General features: G+C 42.4%; 1 protein-coding gene across 2 annotated transcripts in view; it reads right to left on the bottom strand.

Annotated features, from left to right (window-relative positions):
- LOC117397482 (homeobox protein PKNOX2-like) overlaps nucleotides 1-25,540 on the bottom strand; it is a 56,328-nt gene that overhangs the window by 27,251 nt on the left and 3,537 nt on the right. The window contains exon 2 of one of the 2 annotated variants that reach the window (XM_059009842.1): nucleotides 10,318-10,431. The gene's annotated coding sequence lies outside the window, so the exon portion shown is untranslated. The remainder of the gene's footprint in view (nucleotides 1-10,317; nucleotides 10,432-25,540) is intronic. The other variant, XM_059009843.1, reaches the window with a different exon arrangement.

Raw genomic sequence — 25,540 nt, 5'->3', positions numbered from 1 at the left:
TGCTCCAATCTGAACTCGGCACACCTTGCTTTTCACAGCAGGGGGCGCTACATAACCCAATAATGAACTGTGCACAGGACTGCACAGGAAGCTGCCTTCCCAGAAAGAAAATTTTGTTTCAGAGTTCCCAGGTTCCCCTCACTTGTGGAGTAACTGCAGTACTCTAGCACGTTTATGGTGTGTCCTCCATGTACACTTCTCCCTTCTCGTGTGTGTAAGGTGGGGCTGTGGGTCCTGGCTAGCCTGCTTTGGTACCCTGATCTCCGAGTGCCTGTGAGTGCGGAGCAGCCCTGCATCTGGACTGCATTAGACTGTGGAGATATCGGATCTCCCCCGAGCAGCAGGCTGGATGGGTGGGCGGCTGGAGCGCTTTTCAACAGCACACAGAGCAGCAGTGATTGATAGGGGAGCTGTCTGGCTGAGCCCCCCCCCCCCCCCCGACACACTTAACACACACACACACACTTGCACCGATCTTCCACGAAACTCATTTCTCTTTCACTTTAGTTCAGCAGAAAAACATTATTTTAACACCACCCAGGGAATAAAAACTGTAGGCTAACAGATATAAGTCTTTTATGTTTAAATTATATTTATGTTCGCATTTAAGAATATACCGTAATGTTCTCTATATACACTCTTGTATAACATGCACCCCTTGCGTATTACCCAAGGAAAAACACAATCTAGAATCCTATGGACTACTTATGGAAGGTTTACAGTGCACCTTGTATATAAAATGCAGTCTGTATACAGAAACTAAGTAAATGTTATTCAATTTTTTATACCTATTTTTCACTGATGCTTTTTTAAAAGAATACATATTTTTCTTTTACAGAACAGAGCCCAGATTTCATAATCATAGCAGTCATAAAGTACCCAAGACCTCAGTTAAACACCTCATCAGAAGAACAGCAACTCAGACTATGCAATACCAGCAGCATGATAGGACAGTCCAAAACTGCAAGACTGATAAAACAGACTCCCGCCCTTCTACGAGTAAATCTGCAGTAACTGTGCAGTCTTCCCATACTTTGCCTGTGGTTATTCTATGTGTTTACCGGAGCTTACCATGGTACACTGTACAGCTATGGCCAAACGTTTTCCATCACCCTATAGAATTAACTCATCTTGCTTCACAGTCAAATGAAACCAGCTGAATAATGTTAACACATTGAATTGCATACCGCTTTGTAGTTTTCCATATACTCCACAATGCTATGCTTTGCCATGCTTTCCCTTTGCTTTATTACTTACAGTAGCTTTGCTTTAACTATGGTAAACTTCTAGAAGCCCCTCGCACCTTTCCCAGCGACACTGCATCCTGCCCAGCACCATTAGACAGATAGACAGAGCATTGTATCCCCCAGTTTTCTAATCATGTACTGTTTCCCTCTGTTCCAGACAGGCTTACTCACACTTGGCAAGCCATTCTTCATATACAAGGCAAACAGAAAAATGCATGTGTATGAGGGGGAGGTCTGCTCTTTGGCAATCACAGTACTGAGTCACCTAATGAAAATCCACTAAGGACAAGAAAAACAACTCATCTGAACACAGACCTTTGAGGAACTAAATCAAGTAGTCAAACGTTTCAGTTGTACATTTAAACTATTTGAAGCGTAAACCGTTGTTGGAGAATTGGTTTTACTTTATTAAATGAATTCCACGGTCTCTGGTCTCTGCTTACCAGGCTAATTATTCATCAGGCACGGGAAATGGTTGGGTATCTCTTTCCACATAGATTCAGAAAACAAGTCATTTGAATGTTGTGTGAAAACGTAGATCATTCGAATGCGTTTTAAAAGAGCAAAATAGTATAGATTGAAATAGTTATCGGAACTGCTGTATTCTCCTTTTTGTACAATTCCCTTTGCACATAATGTTCTGTTTGTCATCACGGCCTTTGTTTAATGCACCCCTCCTCTAAAATATGCCTTCTCTCTAAGGACAGCTAGAACATCAGAGTGTAAGCATTAACCTGTCCTCCAACAGTGAATGAAAGAAATACATCAGTGAGAAATACCACATCCACTGAGGCAGGGTATTGCAGGGGGGGGGCAGGTTATGGGTTAAAACAATCACCAGAACTTGATGGCTGAAACAGCTAATGACATACAAAGCGATTCTATGCAAGAGCAAGAAGGCGAATAGTCAGTGGATTTGATTTTTATGAATAATGAGTAAACATACAAAAAAAAAAACTCACTCTGTTCTATTAAACATCAGAGCCAACACACAGGGCTGTTTGGAATTAGACACTGGGAATTGTACGACGCGTTTCTTATTTATCATATCACTTTGCCTGAATCTTGGCCAAATTTCGAAAGACTTTAACACTTAAACCGCTGAGATGCCATCTGCTTGATCCGTGTCCTGGGCTCAAATCAGGTTATTGAGTTATTAACTATCCCAGCTTGGACCCTCCACCGAAGAGGCACAGCGAGACAGAGGATGGAAAGCGAATGAGAGACATCCTCCAGTCTGCCTTCATGAATAACAGTCCTTAACGGTAATATTTCTGGGTAAATCTGTTCTTTTAGAAGCAATACACCATTGCTGCATCTCTCTCAACAATCTGTTCTGCCAGTAAGCAGGAGCTGTGTGTTAAAAATGTATATATTTTTTTTTACTCTCGGAAGGTGAAATCAGCATGAGCATTTTGAAGAAGGGTTATTCCATGTCCCCCCCCCCCCCCAGGCAAGCGATTAAAGTTTAATCACATGTAAGGATATGCCGCGATCTTTTAAGAGTTACAAGGTATATTCATTTTAAAACACGCTGGGGTTAATTTAGACTCTGGAATTCTTTCATAATGTCTCAAAGATTCTTAGACTCTTACAGTTTATAAATCCCAATTTAACACAGACTGGAATTTCCTCAAAGTTCCTGCAATAGGAGGCCTGTGTATGAGTGATGGGGGAAGCGCTGCTGGTATTTAACTAATTATATCATCCTCCATTGGCTAACTTCAGCTTTTACTTACCCTGATTTATTTTAAAAATAAAAAAATGCTCTGCTAACCCTTGTCATGCTGTAGAGATGAAAATGGACCATAGACTGGAGAGCTGAAAGCGAACTGCTCTAGAGGTCATTATGTGCAGGGAACCGGAAAGGAATGGAACGGAATGCTCATGGTAGGGTCATGCTGATGTTCATATTTTCTGAATAATTATCTTTATTAGCTGTCCTTCCTTCACCTTTACAACTGAGTGAAACATAATTATAATTTATAATTTGTTTATTTAGCAGACGCCTTTATCCAAGATGACTTACAGAGACTAGGGTGTGTGAACTATGCATCAGCTGCAGAGTCACTTACAATTACATCTCACCTGAAAGACGGAGCACAAGGAGGTTAAGTGACTTGCTCAGGGTCACACAATGAGTCAGTGGCTGAGGTGGGATTTGAACCAGGGACCTCCTGGTTACAAGCCCTTTTCTTTAACCACTGGACCACACAGCCTCCTATGTTGCAAAAGCAGCAAATGCAACTGATTCATGTAAACTCGAGCTACCGCTGTGGACACTGGGATAGGTAGTTCTTTGGCGAGTTTAATCACAGATAACATATTGCCCAGGACTACAACCCCACAGTGCACTGCAGAGATTTCTAAGGAAAGTGAACATATTAAAAAGCACGAAAGGTAAAACAAATAGCCCGCTTATAAAAACAAAAGTGTTTTAGTTTGATCACAACAGGTTCTATATTAAATAACACTGTGAGATTGTTCTTGATAGTCAATAATTGTGTAAACAAGGGAAACAGAGGGAGTGCATGGTATCGTGTTGAGTAATTAACACTTTTTCTTTTTGGATTTAATGAATACCTAACAACTTCAGGATGTCTTAAAGGTAATTACCCTGAAAATACGAGTTTCGGCTCACCCCTAGTTCACAGCACCTGCTTTATTTCTCTTTCGCAACTCTTGTTCTACCCCAGCTATCTTACCCCTCTCTATTGTTGTATAACTCTAGATGCAGAAGACAATTTGCATGAACAGCACAATTCAGTCAGGCGTTTTTCACTTTAATTGCTCTCCAAATACATCAGAACCTGGTGTTTTTGAGATTTCTCAGATTTTACTTGCGTTCTCACAGGGGGCTGGAGGTTACAGCAAGACTGAAGGATAATCCGTAATCTTTATTTGCGGATTTGTATAAAAAAAAAATATATATATATATATATATATATATATATATATATATATATATATATATATATAGCGACATTTAAGGAGCGTGCTGTCTAAAACCCACTCTAATTATCTCTGTCAGCCAGGCCGGCGCGCCTGACTTAATTAAAGTGACTTTAGAGAAAGAGAGGAAAGCGGAAATGCCAGCAATTGAGGGGGCTGACAAGTGTGTATCAGCAACGAGCACAAAGGCGAACGCAGCCGTTCAGGGCAACTTGCACTCCTTTCAATTCGACTTCCAACGGCGAACAAGAAAAACCCTCTCGCCGTTTAGAGTGACACCATTTCTGTATTCAAACGTTTTCATCGTTACTAGCCCCCGCCATCATAAATAAAAAAAAAGAGAATAAAAATGATTTTGCTTCCTGCCAAATCCCTAATAATCCTCTTGTGCCTTCCTGAATCTCTGTCTGAGTGACCTTTCTACAGGAAGCCTGTTTCCATGGAAACAGCGCTGCAGCCCCCCTGTTCTGTTTCTCTTCATCAGAAAAAAATACCTGCAAGCAGTTTCTTTCTTTCTTCTCAAAGTCTTTATTAAAAGGCATGGACAATACTAAAAAAAAAAAAAAGATTAAAAACGATGCTCTGAATAAACTCGATTCAATTCAAACAGTCCTAAAGTTTTGTGAATAGGGTACACTTTTTCTCGCTCTACAATGCCAAGACAATGCCAGGCTCAAATGGTCACATGCTTGAATTCCAGTATGTTTTTTTAAACTGCAGGAAAAGTCTGTTTTCAGTCTGGTTTTGATGGAGTTATTTGTCCTGTGGATGGCCAGACATTCCCAGCTCAGATTAATTAACTGGTGAGATGTATCACTGAAAAAGGGGATTTTTCAGTCTGACCACATTTGCATAGTGATCTCGATATAAACTTTTTGTTATATATATACACACACACACACACACACAATAGACCACAACTGTGACCATTGAATCAATTTTACTCCTTAAAATATTGCTTGCCAATCCTGACCTCTGGAGACTCAAGAGGCCTCCATTTTTTTGGGGGGGTGTTAACATGACAACCACTGTTTTGTTAGGCCCAAGTCAGCCTCTCACAATCAACTCCTCTCTCTCTCTCAATCTTTCTGTCTGTCTCTCTCCTCCCGCTTGGCGAGTACCGCATTCCCCTGTGCTGAGCTAAGCACGGGGATTCCTGGGCTGAGTAGCGGGATTGTTCTAGAAGCTCAGGCCCTCAGCCAGTTGCCATGGAAACCGACATACCATAGCTCTGACCCCGGAGGGTTTTGCCGCTCTCCCCCAGCAGGAGCCACCGGCAGCTGCAATGCAGCTGTTACTCCGGGACCAGGCCTCATTTTGGGCCTCCAGTGCTGCTACAGAACCTAACCTCACTTCAAAAACACAAACAGGACAAGAAGTACTACAAGAATAATAGAATATCTTCTTGGTTTTACTGTAGTAAAATAAACTTTTGATTTCACCATTTTTTTTTTTTTTAATGAAATGATGAGTTCATTTTTACACTACTAAGGAAGTTTAATTTCTATAACAACTGTCTGAAAATTCTTTCACATTTCAAAATTTGTAAAGTGAAAAATCGTGCTTGTAGTGTGAAATATCAGAATTTACTTCAAACGACCATTAAATAAAACTGTAAGAAACAACATGCTGGTATTGAGCAAGAACACATATTGGCAGCCAGAGGTTAAAGCAAAACTAGTGGCATTGGGCCACCATGTCCAAAACTTGAGCAGACAAACTGTGCCTAACATCCTGCATCTGCTATTCCGATCAGAGAGCTTTCCCATTGCAAGAAGAAACCTCTTTTATTCTGGCGTTCCATTTCTAGAAGTTCATTTTACAATGCCTGCACTGGACACTATCATTTTTCATATAGGTGTACTAATAACCTTACACTGCACATGATTGAATTGGGGTCACGCTAATGAAGCACAGTTGATCTGAATTGAGAGAAAAGCTGTTAGGAGAGTGGGAGAAACAGATGCTGAATCAGGAGAGGAGAAAAATTGGATGGAGCAGCAGGTTAATACACTTTTTACCCCTGGACAAAGGTCTCTGTTTATTCATCACATCACAAAACAACCATACAGCATGGTAGGGTACTAAGACTGAATGGCTGCCTTGTCCCCTTTGAGGGAGGTCCCTTTGAGGCAGCCTGGAGGCATGCTTGTGGGGTGCCACGGAAAGCTCATATTGGGTCTGTTTGTGTTATCTCTGCTTTACTTCAGAGCAACACCACTAATCTAAACATAAGTGAGAGATAGAGAGAGTGAGATGTGGCGGAAAGGAGAGAGAGAGAGAGAGAGAGAGAGAGAGAGAGAGAGAAAAGTTACCAGCGGGGAAAGTGATTCAAGCTTAAAGCTGGAAAGATTATTCAAGTGACTTCAATTATCTTCCAACCATGATCTCCTACACACAGATTACCCAAAATATATATATATATACATTCTAATCATCCTGGGTCTTATGAATATAAAATGTAAATGATATTATTTTGCCGAGAAGACTAGTCTAATCTTCCAATCGGATGTGGGCCCAATTACGTGCCCCCCCTTCCCCCTAGGGGTGTAAGTTTGTGAAGAGCGTCAGGGACACAGCGTGAAGCTGCAGCCACGGGACACCAGGCTCTCATTTTAATAAAACAGTTATCAGTAACGATCCCTGCACTAATGGGCGGTTTACCCTGAGAGGGGGAGAGAGACAGAGAAAGAGATGTTGCTAACATCAAACACAGTTTTAATTTCCTTTAATGAAGGAAGGAAGAGGCAGCTAAGAGTTACAACAAACCACATACGAATTCCCCAAATTCAATTCCTCTGCAAGGTACAATATTCTCAACTCTTTCACTCGTGTTTAAACCCTACAGTTTCATTGTGGTTTGTCCAAAGAACCACTGTGGATTCCCTCAATGTTAGCAAGGAGTGTGGTTTGTTAACTACCCAACACATGCTACTGGTCAGAGATTTGGTATAACAACAGAAGTGGTTTCACAAATAATTGAAGGGGTCTGCTTTTTTTTTTTTTATTTCTCCAGCATGTTCAGTGCAAATCTTCATAGCTAGTGCTGGAGAACTAAATAGTATGAACTGCTATACACGGCAATTACAATTCTCAAAAGGGTCAATTTTCAGACCAATTCTAAAAGGACAAGCAGGCTTTGCCAATAGCTTGGATCCCACTGAGAACATTATTTCGCTATATCAGATTAGAAACCTTGGAACGTTCATCCACCAAACTGGAACGTTTAGAATGTACAGTGTAATAAATAGTTTAAACATGTCTATGACAGGGCTGATAACCAAGGTAAGAAATACTGATCACATAAATTATCTTTGTTCTATCCAAACCTATTCCATCAGAATTAGCTATAATTATAGATGACCATACATACTGTACCTGTACAGTAGAACAGACATTGGGCTGTGTATGATTATATGGTTTCAGCAAATTAAACAGTGCCACCCGGTGTTCAAATGGTGTATCGACGCTCTTAAAAGGCAAAGAGCCATCGCACCCATATTCCCTCATTGCTCCTCCTCCCGGTCCCTCTCTCTTTGTGATGAGCTGGATACTCGGTCCCCCCAATAAAATCCCATTAGTTCTTAATGAAGTCAGTCTCCCAGCCTCTCGGCCTCACCTCATTTAGCACGATTGTCTGGCAGCCATTAACAGGGAGGCAATTACAGCCGAACAGCGAGGAGTAATTGGATACGCCGGCAGGGGCTCCAGGAAATGGGAAAAAATAAAAAATATTAAAACTAATAAGCTTCCATTGGGTGGTGGGGGTGTGGAATAAAATCAACATAATTAGAATTGTGCTCGGTGAAGGAAAGAAAGAGGGAGCTAGAGAAATGCCTAACCATGAAAACGTCGACAAAATACACAAAAAGATCCGGGGAAATAAAAAACTATGGAACCAGTCAGCTTTTGAAAGCTTGCTGCCCAGCCCATAGCACAGTTTATTGATACTGTATATACTGAAATCCTGAAATGGTTACGCCTCTGAAAATAGCACCACTACCAGTTAACACCACGCTCTGGAAGTGTGCCCAATATTACTGTAAAAAAAGTGTTTTAATATACAAAATCAAGGAAAACCAGAGATACTGTGTATGGTGTTACCCTACTGCGAGGCCAAACCCACTAAGAAAAGTAGCGAGTTTGCAAGTCAGTGTATGGATGCACTATTGGGACAGTGCCAGTCACCACCCCCGCCCGTCTCCCTCCACGCTGCCCTAAGCCACACAACAGGTGGCAGAAACCTGATAGCGCGGGGCTGGCGGCAGGGTGGGGGTGGGGCACCTCGGAGAACACTGGGCAGCCCCCCAGAATTCAACAGGATGGCGGGGATGAAAAAGAGTGTAAGGAGAGAGTGGCTGCTGCTGGGGGCTGCTGGGTAGAGATACGCCAAGCACTTCCTCTGTGAGCACGGCACGAGAGGTTTGGCTCCTAGGAAGGGAGGCCAGCGGTCAGCTCCCACAATAGCCTGCAAGTCCCTCTGAGACGGCTTACAATAGCAAGGGTCAGTTCTGCTTTCAACACCAAGTGCAGGCGACAGAGCATTGATGTCACACAATGTGAACACTCCGCCCTGCTTTCCACTGCTCTAGCAATGACTCTCACATACAGTACATCAGCGTCCAAGCTTGATTCTTACTGTAGTGCAATGCTTCAAACATGGACAATAAAAGGGGCATGGTTTGGTCAGTTCAGGTGATTAGATTAGGTCGCCAATTGAGGCAGGTTTGGATTTAGAAAATTATTCATTTTGAAATATATACTGTGGCTGTATCAGACAGAATTAACCCTTGTAAAAGTTTAGCATAGTAAAAACATGGCAAACTGCAATAAAGCATAGTGAAAGTGAGGTATGGCGCATACAAATAGTATGGCAAACCATGGTAAACTATGATAAATGCATAATATAAAATAGGGAAAGGCAAAATTATAGAATTAGAGAACTGCTAAATTATAGTGCAGATATACCGTGGGTTACATTTATAAAGACTGAGGGTCGAGGGCCGGATCGTAGATTTATTCCAGTGGAGCGGACAGCATTGAGCCAGACCCCTCTTCGTTCAATCTCCCAGAGGTTTCGGAATAAAAATGTTTATTTGTCTTAAAAAGATCCACAAACAATCACTCTGCTCAACAGGAGAGAGAGCCTCCAGCCGAGAGGAGATTTAATTAGTAAAATCTCGTTAGGGCAAACGAAATTATCTGAAAAACAATACTCCACGGGGCTCTGGGGGAGACAGTAGGTGGGAACGATTATAGCAGAGAATATATTGAGACAGCCACTTCAGCACTGCTGAAAGGAAAACTGTGCTCAATACCCAGCCGCTTTATCACTCAATCAGCGACCGAACCTCTCACCCGCACTCAGTCTGCCCCATCCCAATCAGAAACTGTCCCTCTCCCCCCGACTCTATCCCAATCACATTGTCCATCTCCCCTGCTCCTCTCCCAAATCATACTGTCCCTCTCCCCTGCCCCAGACCCAATCAGAAACTGCTCCTCTCCCCTGCCCCTCTCTCAATCACACTCCCTCTCCCCTGCCCCAGACCCAATCAGAAACTGCTCCTCTCCCAATCTCCCTCTCCCCTGCTCCAGACCCAATCAGAAACTGCTCCTCTCCCCTCTCCCCTGCCCCAGACCCAATCAGAAACTGCTCCTCTCCCCTGCCCCTCTCCCCTGCCCCAGACCCAATCAGAAACTGCTCCTCTCCCCTGCCCCTTTCCCAATCACACTCCCTCTCCCCTGCCCCAGACCCAATCAGAAACTGCTCCTCTCCCCTGCCCCTCTCCCAATCACACTCCCTCTCCCCTGCCCCAGACCCAATCAGAAACTGCTCCTCTCCCCATGCCCCTCTCCCAATTAGATAATGTACTTCTCATCCTGTTTTTTGATACCACTGCGCTAACCTTTTAATACTACTCCAGCAGCACGACCTTTAAAATAGTACGCTAAGCTTCCAGTGTATTTATCAATACAGACCACTGCCACTGGCTTGCGCTACTAGCAACAAATTCATTTTACAAAGATTTTTATCATTTGTAAAACTAAAAATGTATTACTTTCAAAAGACACCTCAAAGTTGTGTAGAGTTAGGCAAAAAAAAAAAAAATCAACGTACTCTGTATCACTTACGGTCAGGCGTTCCTCAACTGAGTTTTCCGTATCCAAGCTTCTTGAAGTGGTCTCTTTTGACCAATTGCACGTCTTTGTTTTTCTTGTTCAAAAGCAGCACCTGTGAAAAAATAAAGGAGATACTGAATACTGTCGAACACAGGTTTGAATAGAAACAACCTGGGCACACTTCCTCTTCCAATACTCTGGTATCTTGTGTCCATGCATTGGAGAGCTGCGCTGGGTTGGGATCAGTGGCGCCCCAGCGTGTGTGTGAGAGGAGGGAGGGGGGGGTGGCAGTATTGGCAAGGGATCATTTATCCATCCCCCCTTCACGGTGTATAGTGACCCCATGCTGTTTACTAATAACCTTACTGCACAAAGAAGTCTTAAAGAAACAAACAGAGCAGAGCTAGACCTACAATCCTATTGCTGTAGAGAAAATGAGACTGGTAAGAGCAAGAGTTATCATTTCACCACTCACATGGTTCCTCTGTAAACCCACTGGACACTTAGAACAGGGTTATCACTCAGCCTCTTCCATTGAAGAGAGCGCAACAACACAGGCAGCCTCATACTCGGAGCGGAGTATCTTTCTGCAGAGTATCGTGCCTCCTACAGCCCGTAACACATTACAACTAGTATGGAAACTGGGGGGGGGGGGGGGGGGGAGGGACGGACTACAGAACACACCTTCGTCAGCAGGGGTCACTGTGGTGCCAGTCTCTAACAGAACACAGATCGAGGGGGCGTTGGGGCTAGTGAGATTGACAGAAAACACTTCAGCCCTCTAATAATCCTCCCAGCTGCCCCGAGCTCAGTGCCGGCAGCAACCTTCACCAGCAGCTCCCCCAGAGGCCTGCTCTTCCTGTTGACGTCAAAGTAAATTATAGTAGGATAAATCAGAGCGGCTCCCCCCGGGGGACAGGAGGGCTAATCACTGTGTTCCTAACAAACCGCAGAGGAAGCATTAGCATTCCTGCAGCACCAACCCACCACACTGCACCGCGCAGCCTGAGAGCCTGCCCGCTTCCCAGACCCCAGCACTCACAACTCCAGATTGAAGTTGCTTGCTCTACGATGGCCAGTAATGTTATCTGTCTGTATTGAATTTGCTGGCTCTCAGATCTCAAGCACTGTATAGAATTCCCTATACTCCACTGACTTGACTTCAGATCTCCAGCTCCTCTATACTGCGTAGGATTTGAATGCTCACAAATCCCCAGAGTAAACCCTGCTGTATTGCGTTTGCTGGCTTTCAGATCCCCAGTACCGAGTTCTCTATGGTGTATTTGACTTGCTTGGTCATAGATCATCCACGGTTCTGAGTTCACATACTGGACTGTATTGAATCTGCAGGCTCTTAAATAACAGTAGAGCGTTTTGTACATGTAATTTGATTTGCTGCCTGCGCTTAGGCTCTGTGCGTTCCCCTAAACAGACCTCTATAATACTAAAGCTATGTATGGAATCGTACTCAAGAGCTATATCGATCCATGCTACAAAATGATGAGGTTTATAGAAAACACAATGTTTGCATTACTTGCTTACACATCCCCAGTTTAAAAACAATACAAGCTTCAACTATGACCTCTTTTGAAACAATTTCTGTCCGATACACCAAGCCACTATTCAGAGAAAATAAACTGTAAAGAAAACGTACTCCAGTAATTTTAGGGGGAAGTTCATTTAGAGAAAGATGCAATTAGTTTAATCTAACATCTGGATAACAGAGATCTGAGGCACTGACAAGGATTTCTGAGGTGGACGAAAATCAATTGAAGACAATGTTAGTGCTAAAAATACTCCACGCATAGAAAAAAACAAATATCCCTCTGAGGACCAATCAACACGCAGTTCCTGTACCGCTGACGCGAGTGAAGCTTGTGAAATAACAGTTCCCACAATCCCCTGCTGCAGCCCCCCCCCCCCCCCCGTCCAGTTTCAGCAATAAAAACACACACTGAGAGGTTTCAGGCTTCATGTTGCTGTGACAACAAAAGGCTAATTTTTATTCATAGCCTTTCTGTTCTAATAAAGTGACATTACGATATAATTTCATTTCCATAAAGCAGGGGCCGGCTTAAGTGTCACACTGTTTTGGCTCACATGGAGTGTAATTCATTCCCTATTGGAGGTAAACTGTTCTCTCCATACTCAAACACACACACACGCACACACACACAGCCGTGTATGGCTATCTTCACTGCAGACCTTGCATTGAGGGGCATGGGTCGCCACAATTATGAATTGTGATAAAGTGTTTCCTATGCATTGCATGGAGATTGTTAAACATGAATGCACAGCCCACATAAACTGAGGTGCACACAATCATACACAGAACACACACGCATGCACGTGTGTGTGTAAGCAAGTGTAAAGTTTGCAACCATTTCTGAAAGTAAACTTCAATATATTAGATGACTGCTGTGATATAACTTGGTTGCAGGTATGTGGAATCAGTTAAATTATCGTTTTGTTAGTTTAATGACATTATGACAAAAAAAATGCTTCATCCCTCTTAGGAAATTAAAATACGGTCCTTGAAGTCATTCTGTAGGGATGTGGGATTTAATATTTTTTTCACAGTAGCCATTAACATAGTTTTGCTCTTCTAATCCAGGAATCTCCCCAGTCTAAGCGAATCCAAGTGTCTGGGGGGTGGGGGTGTCTGGGGTGTCTGGGGTGTGGGGGGTGTGGGGTGTGGGGGCTTGTTGCCAGGACATGACTCTAGTTTGAGGCTGAATTCTTCAAAATGGCGGATGTGGCAACTTGATAGCTTGCACTTCTGAAAAACAGCCAAGATTACAGCTTTTAAAGTGAATTTTCTGCAGGATCAGGCTCCTGCCTTCACAAACCACCATTACTTGAGAGATGATCGGAAATTTTAACTTAAAAAAAATCAGCTAGAAGAGGGCACTCCAATCCACACTTTGACCTGGAGCACATGCATAGCCAAAGACTTCAAAACATGGGCCAACATTGGCGTGCTGCCTACCGATCCGGCACAAGAGCTCCATGTCGGGATGACTGGAATTCAGGAGCATTAGGAAGGATTCCGTAGACAATGCAGTTGATTCCGGCAGGAGTAACAGAACCCCCAGTCCAGCGTCGTAGGGGTTTGATATTCTGCAGTAAATGAGTGAACAGCTGACAGAAACAGCTGTGTCAGCCTCCGAACCAGCCAGCTGCCAGCCTGCCCATGTGATCCCGCACAGCCAGTCAGCACGCCACTGTCCCTATTACTAGATTTATTATTGAAAACATTCCGCCCTTGCTGAACCCCTTGATACACAAACGTATTCATAAGAAAAGCTAAAGCAGCTGCAGCTTAAAGTGGTTACAAAAAAGAAAAGACGTTGATTGAAAGTCGATTATCACCAGTTAACCCCTTTTCACCTGAAATCGTTTATTTCTGATACACCCAGAATACATTTTTCATGTAAAATCTTATATGTGTAAGTGTACTAGAAGACTAATATAATACTCTTAATATGTACAGTATACTAAAGTAATTAGCATACCGTATACTTGGTGAAACTTTAATATTGGCTGGCACACTTCCTCCCAGTCACACAGCTCGAACCACTAGACTACACTGCCTCCCTTTCAGCTCTAACTACTAGACCACCCTGTCACCCAGTCCCTCAACTCTAACCACTAGGTCACACTGCCTCCCAGTCCCCCAGCTCTAACCACTAGGCCACACTACCTCCCAGTCCCTCAGCTCAAACCACTAGGTCACAGCAAGACAGCCTCCTACTATAATCGCCAATATCCCTCACTCTGTACCATTTAATTCTGTATTTTCCTCACTCTAGTGATCTTTCTCCACGGTATGCCTGTATTTATAGCCTGTGTGAAACACTCCGCCATTCCCCTAATCTCTTGGCTGGCGCGGCCCAGGCTTGTATGCTGTTTCACTTACAGCTGTGCTGTTTGGAGAGCTGCCAGCCCTTCACAGCAAGGACCCCCCCCCCTCACCTCCCTCTCTTTACACAGACAGGACAAACTCTGGGAGCTTCCTGTCCTGGGAGTCGAGCAATGAAACATGGGGGGGGGGGGTCACAAGCCTTTGTGATACTCTTTAGCATAAAATCCACAGCGCTGATGAAAATGAGTATTTTATGATATTACACTGCTATGAAATTCTCTTCCAGAATTGCCTAGTTTTATGAATACTACAGGACCATTATGATATTTTCTTCACGTAGGCTATACTGTATCAAACTTAAAATGGAAGGCCCCCGGGGCTCCTGAGTGGCACATCCAGTAAAGGCTCTCTGCGTGGAGTGCAGGATGCGCCCTTCAGCCTGGAGATCGCAGGTTCAAATCCAGGCTATGTCATTTGCCGACCGTGACCGAGAGTTCCCAGCGGGCGGTGCACAATTGGCCAAGCACCGCCAGGGTGGGGAGGGCTCAGATCGGCAGGGTAATACTCGGTTCACTGCGCACCAGCGACTCCTGTGACCGGCAGGGCGCCTGCAGGCCTGCTGTGGAGCCATTCAGATCTGTGTTGTCCTCCGGCAATACAGGTCTGATGGCTTCGCTGTGGACCTGCAGTGTGAAAAAAGATGGCTAGGCAGGGCACGTTTCGGAGGACGCGTGTGTCTGCCGCGGTTTCGCTAAGTCAGCGCGGGGGGTTGATGCGTTGGACTGAGAACTGGTGATTCCAAATTGGGAAAAAATGGGGTAAAAAATCCATTGGCGACGACTAAATTTAAAAAAAAGAAAAAAAATGTAAGGCCCCCATACATGCTATAAAATTCCCATTTAAAAAGGCAAACATCTTAAAACGCTGTGATCAGTGATTTTTTGTGTTATTCTTTTCCAAACATTCTCCTTTCAATTTGCTTCAAAATAGGGCCACTAATCTGTATTTTCTACACATATCTGAAAGAAAGAAGCTTTTAAAAAACAGGAACCGAGCCAAAAATACTACAAACAAATTATCGAATTGTCAGTTGATTCACAGAGTGAAAGTTTTTATTCCAGAGCAAAAATGTGTGACATTTCAAAGTAGCAATAGTTCTGTTAACATATTTAGCACATGATTTACTTTTACATTGGAGGAATAAAAAGTTTTCAGGCTAAGCTGAGAAACAGACCTGGCTGTAACGTCAAAGTGTGCCCCTTTATCCCTCCCTGTCCAGTGGACACCGAGTGTAGAGGAAGGGGTTAACCGCGCCCCTAGTCACTGTGCAGGGACATGGCATCTTTAAGGGAGCGTGGAAGCCGAGAGGGGAGTGTTGATCTGAGGTTCGGCAGTATTAAATGTCTGGAACAGTTTATAAATACCTTCACAGCAGGGCTCCCGTACACAGCCAGAGACACGAGCCAGATTGTTAAACAGCCCAGCTCCAAAATAAAAATCACATGGCAGGTGCGAGCGAGCAAGCAGCACTCCGTTCCATTTACAGGTCACTTTTCACGGTCATTATCACTAGAAGCTAAGAGCCTCTGGATCCAGGAGCACTGGCATTTACTGTACAAGGTAGGAGGGTAACATTCTTAACCACTTCGGACAGGCTACAGTATAAACCCTGGAGCCGGCGCCTTTCTAAATACTGCTGCAGAGACAATATAACAAACCCCCTGACTCAGACCTCTTAAAGAACAGCTGTTTACATTTCAGTTTCAGCAAAGAACTGTCAACACCCTTGTTCCAAAGCTGCGTGGTAAAGGCATCGGTAGCTGAAACAGCAAGCTATTGTCTCACAGGTTGTTAAAACCAGTGTTCTGTGGTATCTGACACGAAGGGAAAAACAAGGTCAAATGTGACCCCAAATGACTCTTGTCAACTGCATCCCGGTCCACTGGTTCTAACCTCTAGGCCGCACTGCCTCCCAGTCCCTCAGATCTAAGCACTTGGACACTCTACCTCCTAGTCCCTCAGCTCTGCCTCTCACCATAAACCACATTTACGGCTTGCTCCGTTTTGCACACTTGAATGTGAATGCTGCTAAAGCGTCCATCCTCTAGTTTGAGCTGTAGATGTTGAAAGCTGTGGATCCTGTGCAGCCTGCAGACAGGGTCTGCGCTGTCTCCAGTGATTTTGCTGGCTGAGAGCTCTGATGTGTGCTGTCAGTGTGCAAGACCCCGCGGTCTGGCTGCAACCGATCCAACGCAACCTGAGCCCAGCTGACAGTGTCTCTAAAGAACAATGATTCTACACACAAGCATCTTCTGCCACGACAGTACAGTGACCTAAGGAGGAGCAGCAGTGCGTATAGTTATATTCTTGCCATGTACAGGCTTCTAGCATATATTATTATTATTATTATTTGTTTATTTCGCAGACGCCTTTATCCAAGGCGACCTACAGAGACTCGGGTGTGTGAACTATGCATCAGCTGCAGAGTCACTTACAATTACGTTTCACCCGAAAGACGGAGCACAAGGAGGTTAAGTGACTTGCTCAGGGTCACACAATGAGTCAGTGGCTGAGGTGGGATTTGAACCAGGGACCTCCAGGTTACAAGCCCTTTTCTTTAACCTCTGGACCACACAGCCATTTGGATACCATTATAATATACCATTACTCTGAATAATCCCAATCAGGACCATTACCAGCCAGCAAGGGCAACAAGGTAAAACTGGAACAAATACGGCACAGACCGTGGTCCTGATACAGTAGCGAACTGCCTGATACTAATACAGTGCCATGGAATTGCGATGGTTTACTAGTTCCTACTATCAGTACTGCAACAAAGAGTCTGTTACCATTCTGCTGTTCTGAACACACTGCTAAACCTTCAGCAAGGACAATCAAAATAAGAAATGTAGCCGTATATATCTTCAGATTGTAATAATAACGGCAGGGGTTGTGTTTCAGTCTCCTCTCCCCATCCCGAATGCAGATCAGACATAGCCGTGAGGCAACAATTACAAACAATCTGGGATAATTACCTATTATCTCTCTGTGTATTCCTGTGCCTCCCTGCCTCCCTCCCTTTCCTCGCTCGTCTCAGCACCCTACAACTCATGCTAATGATGCCATGAATTAAAAGCTACTGCTACAAAAAGGGCCCCCTGATTGCGGGATGTTTGTTGCTTAGAGCTGGGGAAAGAGAACACTGCGGTCTCGTTCTGCACTCCCTGTGGAATAATCACTCGTGGGTAGATAGGTGGGTGGGTTTGAGGGTTCAGTTTCAGTGGTCTTCTGAGAGCTCTGTTTTCCTAATGACTGGTGGTATTAGGGGAGCTGGTGGGGGGTGGGTTGTTTTGTAATTTATTCTGTTTCGCAATTAGTCTCGTTCTCTCTGCTAATTAAACTGACATGGAAAGCTTAAGAGACAAAATGGCAGTGATGGCTACACTGATGCAAACTGCATTGTCTCTCTGTGCACAGTAGTAATGGATTGCTTGACGTAAAGGTTTTCCTTTTCAGTAGAAGGACCAGAAAGTACCTCTTGAACTTAATGTGCAGGAGTTTCCAACGATGCCAACATGAACTTCCACTGTACCAGAAAATCATTTATTTTGAAATGCGAACAAACCGGCAACCCTGCGTACCACAAGCAAGCATTTTAACCACAGTGCAAAACAGCCGGGCTCGTCTGCATTTGATCTCATCTCAGCTCACTGACAGGGGACAGGACAGGATCTGTAACAGCAGTGTATAACACAGCACTGCCCGTTACAGACAGAACTGAAGGTCAGACGCAGAGAACTCTAGCTGCAGGTTCATTTATCTTAGCAGGCCAAAAACAAAACAAACAAACGTTCTGTTTTGTAAGGCTTTACTGGGAAATCATCACTGAAAGGTAAAGTCTTTTTCTTTACTTTAAAATTCAATTCTCACAGGACAGTTCCGTATACTTTTAAAAAGCTGTCCGGTTTAGCCCTAGAAATTTGTTCACAAATAAGGCAAGAAAGACTTTGTAGCTCCAGTCGTCAATGAAAAGCAACCACGCCAAGCTGTGGAGACCAGAAGAATTACCACAGCCCAAATCAGAGCCGACAAGCGGTTTACCCTACAGAGCGGAGATCACAGGCCCCCGTAAAACATACGGTTTGTACAGACAGCCAGCATGTCGTTGGACTGGCTGAGACAGTGCGCTTCCCTTCAACTGTTTCAAGATATCAGTCAGTCTCCTCGTAAGAGCTACTCTGGCAATTTCAAGTACTACAGCAGTTGCCCCATTACCAAGTGCTTTCCAATTGCAGTGCAGTGGCACTTCATTGAAATAGCACCATAGTAGATTTTACTTTGACATACCAATCATGTACAGTGCATTAGTTTCAGATTATGGTATCAGCTGTACTCCACATAGCTACACACCTAGCCTCTAACATGTAGTCTATCAAGTCCAGACCAGGAGCCTTGCCGATGCTCTGTGCAGCAGGAATCACGTTTAGGCGTACCTGTAGCAATGCCATAATGTCTCCTCTCTCTGTTAACCTTTCCAGTACTTGAATGATATTTTTCTTTTTGTTAAGAGTTCAGAATGAGGTACCTTTTCAATTTTCAGGTTACAATCCTTTTATGAATAGCACTTACCAGGTATGATTGGCTATTGGTTGGGCTGATGTGACTGATGCTGCTTTATGCTGTTTCGATTGGCTACCACTCTCCTGCCTACTACTTTGATTGGCTGAATGATGGAGTGCCACACTCCTAGCTGAGATTGGAACTGCTAGCAATAATGGCAATGTCTTTTTTTTTGTTTGTTTGTTTTAACAACTAACCAACTTAAATGCATTACATAAAATTTTACACAGTAACACACCAAAAGGGATAGATTGTGCCACACAAGAAACAGTTAGCTACTGATGAACTATACACAAAACGGCAGGAAATGAAGCCAGAAAGATCTTTTTAATGCATTACACTAGTGAACTAGGCTCAACGCGAGTGTGCTGGAGGACACGCGGGAGGGCTCCACTTGAGTGGTAGCGTGTCATTTCTGTGTTTCTCTGCTTTAGTTTTCCAGGTCTTGATTAAGAGGACATCCTGTATTAGATGACCAGTCAACCCAGTATTGCACAGACTATATGTAGTGTACCACTGCATTTCTACTGTGCATCTGACCTTCACTGAACAAAGCAAGGCACTTAAATAAATATGAACATGCCTCCAAGTTTAAGAACATGGTCCAAGAGTTATTTGTAAATATGAGGGACATTACTGTGTCTAAGTCCCATATATATGTTTTCAAACTAGGCACTTTGGAGCCATTTGGAATGAACATTCTATTCTGAGGTCGTCATCATCATCATCATCATCATCATCATCATCATCATCATTCTGGAATTTTCTTTAAAAGACTACTTGTTTGTTTTTTATCAACTTCTTAAAGCACTGTTTTTTTGTAATTCAGACGATGAAGGACTTGTAGTCGGAAACGTCCTAATAATTGATTTGTAATCAATTATTCTACCTTTTTAAAGTACCTGAAATATCATTTTTTCTTTTTTTTTCTTTTTTCTTATTGACCATTTTTGGTACACAGCAGTTTTCCTTTTTCTCAAACTATATACACACAGTTGAATGTGAATGCACATGTGCAATTCTAAGTTATGGGGTACTCTGTATTGGAAAGGATGCAGGAGTTTTCATTCAGCTCTCCCTGCACAGTTCACACAGAGATCAGAAATATGCAAGGAATTAGTGGAATTTTTGGTGTAGGTTTCCTATGCTGGTCCCTGGCCGAGAAGTGCCCTGCAGCCTAATCTTTGATGAATTTCAAACCCAAACCCAAAGAAAGTCAAACTGTTTGCCTACTGCTCTGCTCTTTTTCTCATCGTAAAACCTTATACGGGAAAGATCAACTTTATTATAATTTTGTTTGAACTGTATTAGTGCATATGGACTTCAAGGCAAATCTAAACCTACAAACCACTGTGCACTTTTTCATTTAATCTTATGGAAACCGTGCTGTCAGGACCCTGTCAAGTTTCCAAACCCTTCTCAATGTTTTAAAACGATGCTGTGTTTGAACTTTCTTCCTCTTGCCCAAGGTCCTCGCAAATAACAGACAGCAAATTCAACAACCAGCTGACATGAGAACGCCGAGAAAAATTATGAAAAACTGGTACATTGATATCACACATTCTAAGATAATAACAGTATTATTTTCAGCAGGGATATTGTGTGAGCTCCTATAGTTCTTAACTTTAGTCCTTCCACTGTTTAATTTTTGGTTTATGATATCGATACCCCACCCAATACGGTGTTTCCAGCCTGGAAAGGAATGCTCTGGGCTGGGACCCTCTCCCCCTCTCCCCCTCTCCCCTCCTCCTCCTCTCCTCTCCTCTCCCCTCAATTTGAGATTGGGAGCATTCCGTATCCAAAGACAAACACCAAAGCAGCAGTCCTGCCAGAATGAATCGAAACCCTGTCCACGTGTCAGCACAGCTCCAAACCGCTCCACATCCTTCACCCTCCATTCCTACACCTAATTATTTTTTTGAATTTGAAAATATATCATATCTTTACGCAAGAATGGTCCGATGAGAAAAGGCTCATTTTTCATCATGCAACGCAGACAAAACTTAGTAAAAACACTCAATACTGTAAAACTGAGCCCTTCAAGTAATAGCTGCCTGGAAAGGAAAAAAACGCACCAGACCAGAAACAAACATCTTCATTTAATTTAGGAGCTTGAAAAAAAAAAAAAAAAAGCCTTTAGTTGTTTCTTATTATTTTTTGGAATTTTTTGAGACAATAAGGATTGTGATGCCTGCTTATAAACTATAATTCAATTAGATAATTCGATTTTCTCCATTCTGGACCCCCTCAATGATAAGTTCCCTAAATCGTGCTATAGTTAATAGGTACAGTAACTTAATTACAGTAATTTGCATGTTTTATTCTATACTTTTAACTACACTACATATAAATATATATGCTATTTACTATAATTATCATTACAGAATATACCAGCAATAAAAACACTAGAATACTCATTGTGTAAAATATTCTGGTACATGATGAAAAATTCAATTAAGTTATTTTATTTTCACAGTAGTGTGCACATCTATTAGAACACCCTACGGCTTCTGTTGTTTTGATTCGTTGTGCACATGAAATCAAACCGCTGTAACTGAAAATCGTCAAAATAGACAAATTAGTGATTGTCTGATTTAATTGATGACTTTAATAGACAACACGTGCAATTAATTTAAAATAGTAAGAGAAAAGGAACATAGCCACAAATGGTAAAATGCATGAGACTTTTAGAAGTTGTTTAAGATGTCTAATTGAAGCACAAAGTGGTCTAACATTTTCACAAAGTGTTCGAACATTTTCACACGATTGCCTATCGTTTCTATATCACTGATTACTGAAAATTGAAATTCTCACTCCCAGAGGTTTTCATGCAGGTAGGGCAGCAGTGTGGAGTAGTGGTTAGGGCTCTGGACTCTTGACCGGAGGGTCGTGTGTTCAATCCCCAGTGGAGGACACTGCTGCTGTACCCTTGAGCAAGGTACTTTACCTAGATTGCTCCAGTAAAAACCCAACTGTATAAATGGGTAATTGTATGTAAAAATAATGTGATATCTTGTAACAATTGTAAGTCGCCCTGGATAAGGGCGCCTGCTAAGAAATAAATAAATAAAAATAAAAATAAATAATATAAATGACAAATTTTGAGGGGTCAATTGCAGTGTACCAGTGATTCAGTCACATCAGGTGGACTAGAAAATCCTGCAAATCTGCACTAACTCAATCCTGATTGCAGCGTAACAAACATGATCCTGGTAATTGGTTTAACTGATCGGAACAAGTTAGACAGATAATGGGGACTAACATACAGCCAGGACCAAAAGCTTTGCATCACCCTGTAGAACGAACACATTGTGCTTCATAAAGTGAAACCTGCTGAATAACCTTACGCTAATATATTAAATTACATACCGCTTTGTAGTTTTCCATATACTTAACAAAAAACTGACAAATTGAAAAATGTGCCATTTCGAAACCTAACATGAAACACTGTACTGTTACAGGCTTCCAGTAGCCTTCTGCGATATCAAATTGTAGTTTATTTGACTACATGATAAAATATTGAAAATTATGTTCATATCTCAATCCGAAAATGATAGGATTATAAACTCTTCTTTATTCATCAGACATGTGGAATTCAGCATCAGATAAATATATAAATGCATACCTGTACAAAAAGAAAGATGCCTTTTTATTACATTAAACATATTTAGGTAAAAATAAATGTCATATCTTTTTCGTGCACATTTCAAACTGGCAGATCTGACTGTACTTGCATTTCAGCTGCTGACACCGCAGCATAGGAACAGAAAAGTTTAATTGCATGATAACAGACCATTAGTTGTTTATAGTTAAAAGCATATTACCCGAAATTGCATTGCGTTAAACTGAAAACGGTATCAGAGATACATGATTAAAAAGTCTATTTAAAATGTAGGGCCTACATATATTGTGCAAGACTTTGTTCTCAGAGGTCGGACTGCTCGAACATGACGGACATAAATGTAGAGTAAAGTTTTCAAGCTTGCCATTTATTTATGCAGCTCTGTCTGCAAAAATAAATTAAAAAAATTAAGCAGTAAATGCTTAGGACAAGCAAGCGTACCAAGTCTCCTTCACGGTACTAAGTTAATCCACTTGAACAGGATCATCACAGATCTGACTTGGTACGCTGCTGCAATCAGGATCTTGTTTCATCTCATTTAGCAGATGATCTACCTGTGAGGATTAACTTCTGGCACGCTGCAATAGGGATTAGAAGGTATACTAACTTTAGTCCAGTCAAGTGACTAAACCTGCTTAATCCACTAGTTAGACCCATCAAGTGGACTAAACTTGGTACGCTGCAATTGACCCGAGGTGTTCTGTGTGGTGTGTGTGTGTGTTTATTATATAAAATGCAAATGAACTTGATCTATAACATGCAAGTCTACGGTGTCAGAGTTATATCGGAAAGCATGGCAAACGCAATCGCTGAACAATCAGAACTCCAGTCGTTCATTCACTCTTTCCGAGTTCCTGAAGTCAAGATGAAGGTTGTTCCACGACAGAGCTGCTGAATAGGCAGAGCAATGCTTCCCGCGAGTGCTTTTCACACCAAGCCAGTCCTTCAGGAGTCTGAAGCAGCCAGCCCTTAGAGAGCAATCGGAATCAACCAGGCTTAGCAGACACGGACAATATCGGCCCGTCAGGTTTGAACACTGCGGTACAGATCTGTGGCCTGCGAGATCAGACAGTCAGCTGTCAGGCTGAACTCTCAAGCCTGTTTGAAATGCACGCAGAGGAAACATATATACCAGTTTGCTGCAAGTATCCATTAGCTTCGTGCAGCAAGCTGTTAATGATATCCTATCAGCAGCCCACCCCAGTGCAATGATGTTTAACCTGGACCTGCTCCAATGTACCAGTATGGTATGTGTGTGTGCGGGGTGGGGCTGTGCTGGTAAACCCTCTTCAAGTACCAGAGTGTGTTCTATAGGGGTCTTGTTTCACAGAGGAGGTAATCAGAAATCTCTATCCACCACTAACTGTTAGCGAGTGAGGGAGTCCACCTGTTTTTTTTTTTTTGTTTTTGTTGATTTAATATACATATTCATATATATATATATATATATATATATATATATATATATAAGGCTCCTTGTATGAAGCCAAACTCGCCCTGGTTTATTTATTTTCTGCTTAGGACAGCTGACCAAACCTAGTCAGGTTTTGAGTCACGCATTGTGAGGGCGTAGTTATTTTGTGCTGCAAATTATCTGACTTTGCACTTAACACAGTACAGTGGACTGAATTTTTTCAAACATTTCTCAAACAGTTTAAAAAAAAAAAAAATTAAGTTATTGTTTTATTGCAGATATGGACCCCAACCATAATCTAACCTTCGACAAATTAACGCTTTAATGTTTTTGAGAATGCTTTAGTTTCAGGATTCGTTTGTAAAATATGAAGCCAAGACCATAATGTTAGTCTTTTTTACACAAGGGCACAAACACATTGAATATCTTTGCTGCAGTTACATAATCTGACCATGCAGGTGGCACTGTGCACTATGCTAAAAAAAAAAAAAAAAAAAAAAACATTGCATAAGTACATAAAATAGCTGTACAGATTGTGCACAAGTTCTCTGCGCAAACCTATATAGGGCAGCAGTGTGGAGTAGTGGTTAGGGCTCTGGACTCTTGACCGGAGGGTTGTGGGTTCAATCCCCAGTGGGGGACACTGCTGTTGTACCCTTGAGCAAGGTACTTTACCTAGATTGCTCCAGTAAAAACCCAACTGTATAAATGGGTAATTGTATGTAAAAATAATGTGATATCTGTATAATGTATAATGTGATATCTTGTAACAATTGTAAGTCGCCCTGGATAAGGGCGTCTGCTAAGAAATAAATAATAATAATAGTGTTTCTGCCTCTTTCGGTTTCAAGGAAGCTGAAAATGACTCCCTGTCTAATTAGATGTATGAATCACATGACTGCATCAAAATAACAAAAACAGACAAATGAAGTCAACTGGAATATGTAAATGATGTCTCACTATTTCGTATTTGCTGTTTTGGCCTGGGGGCTACCTTGTCCCACGATACAAATCATCAATTAGGCTCCCAGCAGCAAGAGCATTTAAATCTGCATTATCCCTTATCTGCGGCACAAAACCATGCATTAAAAATATGATAAAACAATCCTCTACGGGGGAAAAAAAAGAGATTTGCAGCAGGCCGCTTCAGAGTCTGTATTTTTGTGCTTTTTTTTTTTTTAAACCATGATTGACCTAACCTAATCAACATGACGATGGCAAATCTGCAGAAGAGGATTGCAATGGTTTTGTTTTAACCAGAAATATTGTATTCCTTTTTAATCCACATTACTTTTTGTTGCTCATAAACACAGTATTCACAGGATCTGAGACCTCAACACTTCAGAGCAGTGTCACCCTGCAAGCCGCTGTCGGTACAATGGCCAAGTGTGGAGCCAAATGCAGCAATATAACCAACAGGGAAAATGAAACATCCAGCGAAACCAGTGTTTTAAAATACATTATTATCTTTATTATTACTTTATTGTGCTTCCAATATTTGGTTTCTTAACTGACTTTGTTTATGCTAATTCAGGATATGCAACTATATTTACAGCACTATAAATAAACTGTTACATCCTGGTACCGTTGCTGTAGGTCACATGATCTGATGCTGTGACTTTGAACACCTGAAGTGATTAGAGACCAGGAAGTAACAGAAACTTCCACTGTGTTGCCTTGAGAGATCTGCATGTTTCAAA

The sequence above is a fragment of the Acipenser ruthenus genome, chromosome 39 (assembly GCF_902713425.1).
Source record: "Acipenser ruthenus chromosome 39, fAciRut3.2 maternal haplotype, whole genome shotgun sequence".
Classification (NCBI taxonomy): Eukaryota; Metazoa; Chordata; class Actinopteri; order Acipenseriformes; family Acipenseridae; genus Acipenser; species Acipenser ruthenus.
The sequence above is the reverse complement of the archived record's forward strand: the minus strand, read 5'-3'. Positions and strand labels throughout refer to the sequence as shown.